This window comes from Jaculus jaculus, chromosome 1, assembly GCF_020740685.1.
Source record: "Jaculus jaculus isolate mJacJac1 chromosome 1, mJacJac1.mat.Y.cur, whole genome shotgun sequence".
Classification (NCBI taxonomy): Eukaryota; Metazoa; Chordata; class Mammalia; order Rodentia; family Dipodidae; genus Jaculus; species Jaculus jaculus.
In genome coordinates, this window is record NC_059102.1 from 166,164,504 (window position 1) to 166,177,787 (window position 13,284).

General features: G+C 41.3%; 1 non-coding gene across 1 annotated transcript; it reads right to left on the reverse strand.

Moving 5' to 3' along the window:
- Positions 1 to 12,825: 12,825 nt before the first annotated feature.
- LOC123458003 lies at positions 12,826 to 13,016 on the reverse strand. Its single transcript, XR_006635338.1, has one exon. It is a non-coding gene; the product is annotated as a U2 spliceosomal RNA (small nuclear RNA).
- Positions 13,017 to 13,284: the final 268 nt, after the last annotated feature.

The following is a 13,284-nucleotide window of genomic DNA, read 5'->3' on the forward strand; positions in this document are numbered from 1 at the left end:
GGCTTGCCATTGTAGGTAACTTGATTTTTCTCTTTAACAGCTTTCAATATTTTTCTTTGGTTTGTGTGTTTGGTAGTTTACTTATAATATGGCGAGGAGAAGTTCTTTCCAGGTTTGTCTGGCTGGTGTTCTAAAGGATTCCTGTATCTGCATTGGCACCTCTTTCCCAATTTGGGGGAAGTTTTCTTCGGTGATTTTGTTGAAGATGCCTACTAAGCCTTTGGAGTGAAATTCTTCTCCTTCTACTATGCTCTGAATTCTTATGTTTGATATTTTCATAGTGTCCCAAATATCTTGAAATTCCCATTCATACTTTTCTATTAGTTTGTCTCTCTTGTTGTTGGACTGTATTAGATCTGCCACCTGGTCTTCTAGCTTAGATATTCTGTCCTCTCCTTCATCCATTCTACTGGTGAGATTTTCTACAGAGTTTTTTTTTTTTTTTTTTTTTAATTTCATTAACTGTGTTCTTTATTGCTAGTAATTCTAACTGGTTTTTCTTCATTATTCTTATTTCCTTATTTATGTCTAGTATTGATGTCTTTATTTCATTAAATTGGCATCCTGTGTCTTCATTGATTCCTTTGATTTCTTCTTTGACTTCTTTGAACATACTTATAATCATTCTTTTGAAATCTTTCTCAGGCATTTCCTCTAACTCGTTCTCACTGGAGGTCATTTCTGATGCATTAATACGTTTTGGTGGCTTTATATTGTTTTGATTTTTGGTGTTTCTTGTGTTACAATGTATATATTTTTGCATCCTGGATTATTTAATGATTGGATTTTCTAGTTAGCTGGGTATTATTAGATGTATCAATCAATCTGATGTTATATATCTTCAGGGTAGGAGCTCAAGGCGCTAGGTGTGGCTCTCAAGACTCTCAGAGTATCTACAAAGGTGACCCTAGGTGAGTGGAACAAAATACTGATAGTTTCTAAAATTTAACTAAACAATCTACACTTTCAATGAAAAACAGTACAGAGTATTTATCGAAGAGTAGGTATTATGACAAGCATATCCTCTGTCTGTCTCTTAGGTTGAGTGGTGCCCCACCCACGCCCTTAATCCTGACAATAAGGAGGTTAAGATTACTGGTCTGTTGAGGGTTCCAAGTCAGCTTGTGACCAGGTGAGACCCTTCCCTAATGCATAACAGAAGAGGAAACAAAGCCACTATAAATCAAGAAGCAACAAATAACAAGCCCAAAATACAGCTTATTTAAGAATGGCAAATCTGACCATCCATCAGATTTAACACATCATTTATCTTGATATGGAAGGTGCAATTAGCACTTCTGGTTCAGACCTATATACCAGGTTTATTAGGTGGGTACTGACCTGGTTTAATCCCAGTTACCTTTTGGGATGATTTTGGTCTCAGTTATGCTGCCCTCCTTCTTGGGTCCCTCTTTGGTGCACTGTGGGTTCCAGTAGGCTGGCCGAGGCACTGGATTGCTGGTCCATTCACTGGAGCTGGGCATTGGTGGTGGGGGAGGGGAGGATGCCGATGCTGGCTCTGGTTCTCTCGCTGGTCCACATGTTTTTCTACCTTGTGATCTGCTCCTCTGTTGTTCACTACCATTCTCCCTTCATGTTTCTTGAGTTTGTGGAGAGCTCTGTGTGAGTGGAAAATCCCCTCACCTGGCTTTTCCTGTGGCTCAAGACCAACCTGGCAGCTGCAGTCCTGTGGACCTAGCACCACCACTGCTGGAGCCGCTGCCAATGCTGGAGCTGCCACTGTGGTTCTGCAGACCTGCTGGAGCCACTTCTGCTGGCCTGTGTGGGCTCTGGATGCTCTGGATCTCTCCTACTTCTCTGCTGCTGTTTCAATTTCCTATACACCTCGCTTTTTAGTTAAAGTGTGTATTTTGGTGTTCCCCCCCACCCCAGGCTGCTTTGGCGTGGTACCTATCTTAACCAGAAGTCTAGAGTCTTAACTTTAAAAATGTTTTTTTTTTTTCATTCTTTTTTGAGGTAGGGTCTCACTCTAGCCCAGGCTGACCTAGAATTCACTATGAGGTCTCAGGGTGGCCTCGAATTTACAGTGATCCTCCTACCTCTGCCTCTTGAGTGCTGGGATTAAAGGCGTGTGCCGCCACACCTGGTGGGTCTTATTGTTTAGCTTTGTCAGGTAACCAAGTGCTTGGCAAAGGCCTGCATTTTTTGGGGGAATCACAAGGATTACCTTGGCCAACAGCTCACTGTTGGGGTTAAGTCAGATCCGGCCCTGAAATCCACAAGCCAGAGTCCATGTTTAAGGATTAAGCTTTCTACACTTTCTACTGGGCATTTTGGTTTGGTCTGTCCACCTCCCTTAATTGGGGGTTCTGGAATACTGGTTTCTAGGAGAGTGTTCCTATTGTGCTGACTGCTTTGTGTAGTTCCTCTCTCTACCCACCCTTTCCCTGAACAGCTCCTCCCACCACATATTCTTTTCTTGTTCTGCTTTGTCTGGTACCTCCTCTTCTCATCCCTCCCTGGTTCCTCTTTTTACTGGTCTCATTCTAGTTACATACTCATTGTCCTAATGCTTAATTCCTTTTGCACTCTTCTTCCATTGGTCCAGGTTTGGAGCCACATATGAAGAAAACATGTGACATTTGTCTTAGTCTGTGCGACCTTGCTTAGGATGATATTTTCCAAGACTATCTATATTCCTGTGAATTTCATTACTTGATTTTTCCTTACTGCTGAGTAGAAGTTCACTCTGTAAATATACATCTTCATTATACATTAATCCATCCATGGGCATGTGGGTTGATTCCAATTCCTAGCTATTGTGAACAGAGCTGTAATAAATATGGCTAAGCAAGTATCTCTGAAGTGAAGAGTGGAGCCTTTAGAGTAAATGCCTAGGAGTAGAGTATCTGGGTCACAGGGTAAATCAACTTCCATCTTTTTCAGGAATCTCCATACTACTTTCCATAGTGGTTGTACAAGTTTGCATTCACACCAGCAGTGAATAAGAGTTCCTCTTTCCTCACATCCATGCCAGTACTTGTTGTAATTTGATTTTTGATGACTGCCATCCTGTCTGGGGTAAGATGGAATTCCAAAGTTAAAAAAAATTATTAGCAACATCTATACTTACAGATAATAAACCATGATAATTCCCTCCCGTCCCCCACTTTCCTCTTCACACCTCTGCTCTCCATCATACCCCCTCCCTCTCTCCATAAGTCTCTCTTTTATTTTGATATCATCTTTTTCTCCTATGATGAGGGTCTTGTGAAGGTATTGCCAGGCACTATGAGGTCATGGATATTGAGACCAATTTCTGATTGGACAGTTTCATTGTAAGGAGTGGTAACCTTCCTTTGGCTCTTACATTCTTTCCACCACCTCTTTCACAATGGATCCTGAGACTTGGAGGGTGTGATAGAGATGTTTCAGTGCTGGACACCCTTCTGTCACTTGTTTTCAGCACTATGTTGCCCTTTGGTCATCCCAGTGGTCACTGACATATGCAAAGAGAAGCTTCTCTAAGCAAAAGTGAGAGTAGTGTTAATATAAGATGACTATGAACATTAAGTGTGGTGCTTTCAGGGCAGTTCAGTGGGAATAACATATGCATTTAGCCAGACAAGAGCAGGCTTTATGACCCTAAGGCTCATGACCTTGCTTGCCATAGGCTTTTGATTAGGTTTTCAGTACCAGGCATGTATTCCCTTCCAGAGAGCTGGACTCCAGTCCAGTTAGAGAATGGTTGATTTCCCCCAAAGCAGACATGCCACTATTGCATTTGTTCAGTCATTTGGCCTGTTTGACCAAACTTGAGGCTTCTAGTCACCACTGTTTTCAGTGCTGATGACTTATGTTTCCCATAAAGCTGCAAGAAGTGTAGCTTTTTCCAGCTTTCAGTTGGCTGGTCTACAGGGAGAAGGTTTTCAGCTTAGCACCAGTTTGATTTTTCAGTGACCTTGCTGTCCATGCATGAGAAATATTTAGCAATAGGGTCTTACCATCTGTTACTTGTGGGAAAGTAGGGGCCTTGGCAATAGCCTGTAATATTTTGGAGGCAACAGGGACCTCCCTGGCCAACAACTCATTGGAAGGTATATCATCCCTGGCATTGAAAATTTTCTAGCAATCTATGGCTTCTGGATATGCCATTATTCAAGAAAGTAGATTTTCATATGTCTTATTCAGACGATCTTGTCTCACTCATTTTCTTTCCCTAGCCTCACTTGGTCATTCCACTCCCTGTACTCTGTTCTTCTACTTCCATATATACAATGCCATCCCATTAAGTCCTTTTCTCTTCTCCCTCCCTTATAGCCCTTTTCTAGCTTACTGGACTTTGCTTGTGTTTTTTGGTTCCAGTTTACCCACAAGTCTAGACATTTTTTTTTTTTTTTTGGTTTTTCGAGGTAGGGTCTCACTCTGGTCCAGGCTGACCTGAAATTAACTCTGTAGTCTCAGGGTGGCCTTGAACTCTCGGCAATCCTCCTACCTCTGCCTCCCGAGTGCTGGGATTAAAGGCGTGCACCACCATGCCCAGCTTAAGTCTAGACATTTTTAACTAGGTCTCACATATGAGAAAGAACATGCAATGTTTGACTTTCTGGACATGGGTTACATCACTTAGTATAATCCTTTCCAGATCCATCCATTTCCCAGAAAATTTCATTTTTCTTTACTGCTGAATAGAACTCCATTGTGTAAATGTGCCCCATCCTTATTATCCATTCATTTGTTGAGGGACATCTAGGCTGGTTCCCTTTCCTAGCTATTGTGAATCAAGCAGCAATAAACATGGTTGTGCAAGTATCTCTAAGGTAGTGAGAAGGATCATTAGGATATATGCCTAGTAGTGCTGTAGCTGGATCATATGGTATTCTATTTTTAGCTGTCTCAAGAACCTCCACACTGATTTCCACAATGGCTGTACCAGATTACATTCCCACCAACAGTGTAGAAGAGTTCCCCCTTTTATGCATTCTCACCAACATTTATTGTCATTTGTTTTCTTGATGGTAGCCATTCTGACAGGATGGAATCTCAAAGTAGTTCTAATTTGCATTTCCCTGATGGCTAAGGTTGTAGAACACTTTTTAAGATGCATATATGCCATCTGTATTTCTTCTGTTGAGAACTCTATTTAGTTCCGTAGTCCATTTTTTAATTGGGTTGTTTGATTTCTTATTGTTTGGTGTTTTGAATTCTTTTTATATTCTGGATATTAATCCTCTTTCAGAGGTATAGCTAGCAAAGATATTCTCCCATTCTGTATGTTGTCTCTTTGCTCTATTCACAGGGTCCTTTGCTGTACAAAAGCTTTGAAATTTCATGAGATCCCAGTGGTTGATTAGTTGTTTTATTTCCTAAGCAATTGGGGTTATATTCAGAAAGTCATTGCCTATGCCAATAAGTTGAATGGTTTCCCCTACCTTTTCCTCCAGTGGTTTCAGAGTTTCAGGTCTGATATTAAGGTCCTTGATACATTTGGAGTTGATTCTTGTGCACAGAGAAAGACAAGGATCTATTTTCATCCTTCTACATGTAGATATCCAATTTTTCCAGCACCACTTGTTGAAGAGGCTGTCTTTTCTCCAATGAATATTTTTGGCATTTTTGTCAAAAACCAGATGGGTGTAGCTGCCTGGATTAACATCTGGGTCCTCTTTTCTGTTCCATTGATCTACATGTCTGTCTTTTTGCCAGTACCATGCTGTTTTTGTTACTATGGCTTTGTAATATAACTTAAAATCAGGCATGGTGATACCACCAGCCTTAGTTTTGTTGCTCAAAATTGTTTTGGCTATTTGAGTTTTTTGTGCTTCCAAATGAATTTTAGGGTTTTTTTCTATTTCTTTTTTTTTTTTTTTTGGTTTTTTGAGGTACAGTCTCACTCTAGCCCAGGCTGACCTGGAATTCACTATGGAGTCTCAGGGTGGCCTTGAACTCACAGCAATCCTCTACCTCTGCCTCCTGGGTGCTGGATTAAAGGCGTGCGCCACCACGCCCAGCTGGTTTTTTTCTATTTCTGTTAACAATGCCATTAGAATTTTTAAAAACTTTTTTTTTCATTTTTTTGTTTTTATTTATTTATTTATGAGAGAGAGAGAGAGAGAGAGAGAGAGAGAGAGAGAGGGTGAGATAGAGAGAGGGATAATGGGTGGGTCAGGGTCTTCAGCCGCTGCAAGCAAACTCCAGACACGTGTGTCATGTGCATCTGGCTTATATGGGTTCTGAGGAATTGAACCTGGGTCTTTAGACTTCACAGGCAAACACCTTAACCACTAAGCCATCTCTCCAGCACCTCCCCTGCCCTTTTTTATTTGTTTATTATTATTTATTTGAGAGCGACAGATGGAGAGAGAAACAGGCAGAGAGAAAGAGAGAATGGACGTGCCAGGGCTTCCAGCCACTGCGTGCGCCCCCTTGTGAATCTGGCTAATGTGGGTCCTGGGGAATTGAGCCTCGAACCAGGGTCCTTAGGCTTCATAGGCAAGCACTTAACCATGAACCCATCTCTCCAGCCCACCATTAGAATTTTTTAAAAATAGATACAAAGATTATTAAAAATAGGTTGCAATAGAAATACAGTAAAAATGGAAAATTACAGCAGTTTGGATGTTCCCATAGCAACACATGTTGCAAAATGTTCTCTTACAAATGTTCACATTTGGTGTCACTGTCCAGGGACAGCCAAGTCTCCTTCACTATGGGTTTATTTTTTCAATTTTTTTCATTTATTTTCAATTTTTTTTATTAACAACTTTCATGATTATAAAAAATTCCATGATAATGCCTTCCCTCCCTCCACTTTCCCCTTTGAAACTTCATTTTCCATCATACCACCTCCCCATCTCAATCAGTATCTCTTTTATTTTGATGTCATGAACTTTTCCTCCTATTATGATGGTCCTGTGAGGTAGTGTCAGGCATTGTGAGGTCATGGATATCCAGGCCATGTTGTGTCTGGGGGAAGCACATTGTAAGGAGTCCTACTCTTTCTTTGGCTCTTACATTATTCCAGCCACCTCTCCACCTCTTCCACAATAGACTATGAGTCTTGGAAGGTGTGATAGAGGTATTGCAGTAGTGAGCACTCCTATCACTTCTTTCCAGCACAATGATGCCTTCTGAGTCATCCCAAGGTCACTGCCATCTAAAAAGAGAAGATTCTCTACCAAAAGTGAGAGTAGCATTGCTATAAGGGTATGAACATTAACAGAAGTGCTTACCAGCCAGTTTGATAAGTATAGTATATACATTTAGCCAGACAGCAGCAGACGTTACACCCTTAGGGTTCATGACTGCCCCGGCCAGCGGGGAGTCAAATAAGGAAGCGAGGGGAAAATTAACCTGAATGAAAAAAGGCAAACAGACACAAGAAGGAGACCATGCTAGATGTTTGTCATGGCCTCGAGAGTTTATTCTTATATGTAGGTTTATATAGGGTTGTAGGGGGAAGGGGATGTAGCCAGGGCAAGGAGTTGTCAGGAAACCTAGAGGGGATGTAATTAGGTGTTCATCTAATCTTGCCTAACTGGCTTAACATCCTGACTGCACCAGGCTTCACATCCTGACCATAAACTGGCCTTTTGCAAAAGATAAGATTCTGTAAGCAGTCTGCTGACCGGTTCCAGTAGCACCTAACAGAAAGCTGAATGGAGCTTTCTGAGTAATGAGTCAGTTTATGAGTAGGCCTAGGCAAAATGGAGAGGCTTTTGCTCTATGGCTCCTGACATCTCCTCCTTTCTTTTATACAAAAGAGGGGGAGGCCCGTTGTTCAGTGGTGGGCTGCAATGCCTTTGTTTCTTCATCAGCTACCGGCAGGATGGGGGAGTATTCAGCCAAGCGTATGATCCCCTGGTAGTTGAATATTAGGTGAGGCAGTAGAAACTTAACTTGCTATATGGCGGTTTCTGTTGACATGGCTAAGGTTTGATTCATAGCTCCCAACATCTCCTCCCTTTTTTTTATACAAAAAGAGGGGGAGGCCCGCTTTGCAGTGTGGGCATTAACCAACTGGGGGAGTAGGGACCCGACTCCTCCCGTGGGATGTCTTTTTCCCACCATCTTTGGCCCTTGGTACCTTTTGGGGAGGGGAGGCAGGGCCTATGTGGCTGGAGAGCAAGGCACGGCCTTAGTGATAACAGTTATGGTACCAACCTCCATGCAAGCCAGGTATACCTCTAAGGGAATCCAGAAGTGGTCAGACAAGGACCTTCCCCTACAGTGCTTTGCCTCGCACCCACGTTGGTGCCCATATCACACTCACTTCATTGTGAGCTGATATGTATAGGTCTGAATCCTATGCAGCTCCTAAAGTAGGGGTAGCTATTTGGCCAAGACGGGTAGACCGCAGCGATAGCAGAGGTGTAGAAGACAGCAGTATAGTAAATAAGTACAAAATGTAAGATAAAGGGAGAGTGACAGCTGCAGGTGGTAGGTCGTTAGTGGCAACGCCTCAATCCGCCAGCTCCAGTCTGTGAAAATGGACCTGTAAAGGCTGTACCTTAATGGCTTTAATCTGTTGACATATAAAAGACATGATTTTAGTTATAATAACAGGTCCGATTGTGAGTGAGAGGATTAAGATAAATAGAGGTCCTTCCAGCTTTGTCCTGTTAGGGAAAAAAGGGGGATTCTCTCCGGGAAGTGTTTCTTCTCTGGATATGTGAGATGTCAATGGAGGATCATCAGCTTCTTTTACAAGTCTCTCTGGTAGCCATCTTGCAGCATTTTCTTTGGTGTCAGAAAAGCATATTGATCCTCGGCCCCAAACGAGTACTGGGTCTGGGCCATTCCATTTTAAAGTTAAAGGATCTTTCCACATGGCTTTGGCAAAGGTATTTTTTGTATTTGTGTGCCAAAAGTGATCAGCTGCTGACTTTCCCTAAATATCAAGGGTTTAAAAGTTTAGGACAAACAAGGCATGATGAAGGATATTTCTTGGAGAGCCTTTTATGGGATATAAATCCCCTGTTTTTAACTTTTGGAGGGTACATGGACCCAGAAGAGGGGCCCCTCCTGCCAGAACACCGTGGTGGGTGTAAAGTCAGTGGCACAAATGACCAGGAGAGGAGGCTTTTTATAAGAGATAAAAGTGACTCTTAGCCTCCACTATCTTCAGGGCCTCTAAAATTTACCACAGGTAAACTAAATGTAAAATGCTGCCGAGGAGTGTAAGGGAATTATAAAAAAAGCAATCCTTTAGGTCAATAATGATTTTACAATGTCCTGCAGGAATTGCTACTGGAGTGGGGAGGCCTGGTTGTAGGGCTGCCATAGGTACCATGGCCTTATTAATTTCTCTAAGGTCCTGGAGAAATACAAAGATAGAAGTATTCCAAGGAGAGGTGGTAGGTTCAATATGGCCTGCAGCAAGTTGTTCCTATACTAACATCGTGGCTGTAGCTAATTTCAGAAGTTAAGGGCCATTTATACATTTAAGGTATTTTTTTAATTTTTGGTTATATTTTTCTCTCTGAGTGCTTAAGACAAAGCAGATAGCCAAAAGTTAATTAAGGAATAATTTTAGAGGTCATTGTGGTGGTTTGATTCAGGTGTCCCCCATAAATTTAGGTGTTCTGAATGCTAGGTTCCCAGCTGATGGAGATTTGGGAATTAATGCCTCCTGGAGAGAGTGTATTGTTGGGGGCGGGCTTATGGGCTTTATAGCCAGTTTCCCCATGTCAGTGTTTGGCATACCCTCCTGTTGCTGTGGTCCACCTTATGTTGGCCAGGTGGTGATGTCCACCATCTGCTCATGCCATCGTTTTCCCCTGCCATTGTGGAGCTTCCCCTTGAGCCTGTAAGCCAAAATAAATCTCTTTTTCCCAGAAGCTGCTCTTTGTTGGGTGATTTCTACCAGCAATGTGAACCGAACTGCAACAGTAAAGTGGTACCGAGGAGTGGGATTGCTGCTAGACATCTGACTATGTGGCTTCAGCCTTTTTGGAGCTGATTTTCAAGAGGAAAGTGGAAGGAGATGAAACCTTGGCCTAAGAGATTCCTTGCTGTAAGTACAGCTCAATGGATTATTCTGGTCAGAACTATGGACTGAGGTTTGGCTCATGAGGGAGAAAGAGCTTTGCTTGGACTGGGCTAGGAGTTTGTGTGAGAAGCTTGCTCTTGTGCCCATGTCCTGAGAAGTTGTGCAGGGTTACTTTGCATAGAAATGAACTGGTGTGTGCAGAGGAATATGGCACAGAAAGAAAAATCTTTGGGTGGACTGCTGCCCGTTCGGTTGCAACTCAGAGATTACAACCTCTGAGATTGGGCTAGCTGACCAGCACTGGGGCAACAAGAAGAATGTAGACTCTTTTGAAGGGGCCTGAGTGCTCAAGGAGTTTCCTGTTCTTCAAAGTCTGCTTTATTTCCCCCTGGATTAACAAATTGGCACCTACCTGGTATTGTGGAGTATAAGAAATGCTGGAAAGAGGATCATTGAGTTTGCAACACGGTCTTGTGTTTTGGAAATGGCCATGGGCAGTGTGAAGCAGGTTTGCTGGTTGCCTGCATAGAGACCCCATGGGGCCATGAGGATGAACTGTGGCTTGCAGTAGAGACCCAGTGGAGATGCCAGGACCATGAGATGGCTGCCAAGGAGCTGCCAGCCCCGATGAAGTTTCCCAGGACTGTGAGTAGCCTAGCTGGAGGGGTGGAATTGGAATGCCAGAGACTTGTTGCTGGTTAGATTTATCGGACTTGAAGATTTGTCACTGGCTAGAGTTGTTGCACTTGAAGCTACAGAGTTTGATATTTGGCCTGGTTGTTTTAAATCTTGTATTGGTTGAATGTTTCTTTGCTATGCCCAATGCCATCTTTTGCAGTGTGAATATTTATTCTGTGCCATTATGGGATTTTTTTTTTTGAGGTTATTTTTTGGTATTATGGCTCAGTTAAAAGATCTTGAACTATGGGGATGTATGAACATCATTGGAATTGATAAAAACTATGGGGACTTTTAAAGTCAGACTGAATGCATTGTATTTTACATCATGTATGGATATCAGTTTATGGGGGCCAGGGGCAGAATGTGGTGGTTTGATTCAGGTGTCCCCCGTGAACTTAGGTGTTCTGAATGCTAGGTTCCCAGCTGATGGAGATTTGGGAATTAATGCCTCCTGGAGGGAGTGTATTGTTGGGGGCGGGCTTATGGGCTTTATAGCCAGTTTCCCCATGCCAGTATTTGGCACACCCTCCTGTTGCTGTGGTCCACCTTATGTTGGCCAGGTGGTGATGTCCACCCTCTGCTCATGCCATCGTTTTCCCCTGCCATTGTGGAGCTTCCCCTTGAGCTTGTAAGCCAAAATAAATCTCTCTTTCCCAGAAGCTGCTCTTTGTTGGGTGATTTCTACGAGCAATGTGAACCGGACTGCAACAGTCATTAATGGCTCTCCAAAGAGACTTTAGGGACACAGGAGTAGCCCCATAGTTTATTGGTGTCTTGCTTGTTAGGATGAGTCAGGGCCATGTTGGCCAAGTCTTCTTTGGGAAGTCTGGAGGGCAGATTGTTCCTCAATTGTGACTCTCCTGTTTTAGACTGTACACCACTTTTGTTTGGGTCTCCATATCCTCCCTGCTCAGGAAGACAGGTGACTTACCAGGGGGCCAGTGTAGAAGTGTCCCATCATCTCCAGTGGCCTCATGACATGGGAGTACAGGCCAAAATATTGACACTTTTTACTCTAATGATTCCATTTGGCTTTGGCTTATACATAGGTGACTAACACAATCAGAAAGGATGTTACATCAGCCTGGATGTGTGTACATATAGAGCACATTTGATTACTGAAATAGACTTAGTTAAAGAATGGCACAAGGGCTTCTAAAATCATTTTGTCCTATCTTTAAAATTTTTGTTGTACTGTGGCAGCATAAGCCATATATCTGAGGCATAGGAAGTAGGCACATCTCACATTTTAAATATCTAACATTTATAAATATAGGCAGAACCTGTTACCAGTATTGAAAACAGTACCAATTGATTTATAAACTTACCTAATTTAACCTAGAAATTATCAGAAAAGAACAAGTAAGATAGTATAAGTTCTTAGCACCTGTGTGAAAACATCTTTGATTAGTTCAGATTCCTGTGTGGGTACAAATTACCCAGAAAACATTGGAAACAGAGACATGGAGCTTGAATTTTATATATATATTAATATATGTATATATATGCAATATAAAATATATATAAATATATAAATAAATATTATATATATATATATTAGATGAGAACCATTGTTAGAGCATGAGGCTGTACCCTAAAGTAGGGAATATGTCTTAAGAGTTAATTTTGTTATAAGCACTGGGCTTAAGATGTAAAAATTGAGATAGTTACTTTACATACAATAGAGTAGAATTTGGTCTTTTCTGAGCCAAAATAGTTAACTAAATATTAATATAACTGTTGATAAAAATTTTTTTGAAAGAAAAAAAACATTATTTGACAACCAATGATTTTGGCTTAAACTTGATAGCTATTGATTTTATGTACCATAGAAATTTTTATAAACATAAAACAATTTTATGTTTTACCCATGACTTAAATTTGATAAAACTTAAGTAAGCTGTCCCAACATATTTTACCCTGAAAATTAGTTTTGTTTTGTTTTGTTTTTCTTAAAGTTTGTAAACAGTTTAAAAACCTTTAACGTTAGGCATGGTGTTTAGGTTTAGCCTGAAAATTCTTTCCTACATATGCACATCTTTATCCACATACTTTAACATTCTCAGTACCACTCAAAAAGCATTTTTAGCGAGCATTCTATGTCCCAACATTGAAAAATTCTTTTCCAGTTCCTTCAATTAATTCATCTCACTCCATCATTAATTATCTTTTTTCTTTTTTTTATTCCCCCGAGGGGGTGCACTGTTCCTGGAAGTACTGCAATACCAGGTCGATGCGTGGAGTGGATGGAGTAAGCTCCTATTCCAACTCCAAGTTCCAAAAATCCATTTAATATATTATCCTTGGATAGAGGACATATCAGATATTAAACTGATAAGAACAGATACTACACTTGATCTTAGCCAAAAGGCCGAGAAGTGATTATCTTTCTTATAAGGCTATTAAAAAATTACACCAAATTGATTAATCCTATTACTAAAAAGAAAGCAGTCTTAATACAATTTTATATCATTAATACCAATAACACACTTGGGAATGATTTTATTAGGAGTAGCTAAGGCAAATTATGTTGTTATCTTGAGGCAGGCTGGCTCAGAAGTCAGATCAGTTACCTCCTCCTTTTAAGTAACAGGACATTACAATCTTTTAAAAATTATCTGACAAATTATAAGTTACCTCTTTAGAGGAAG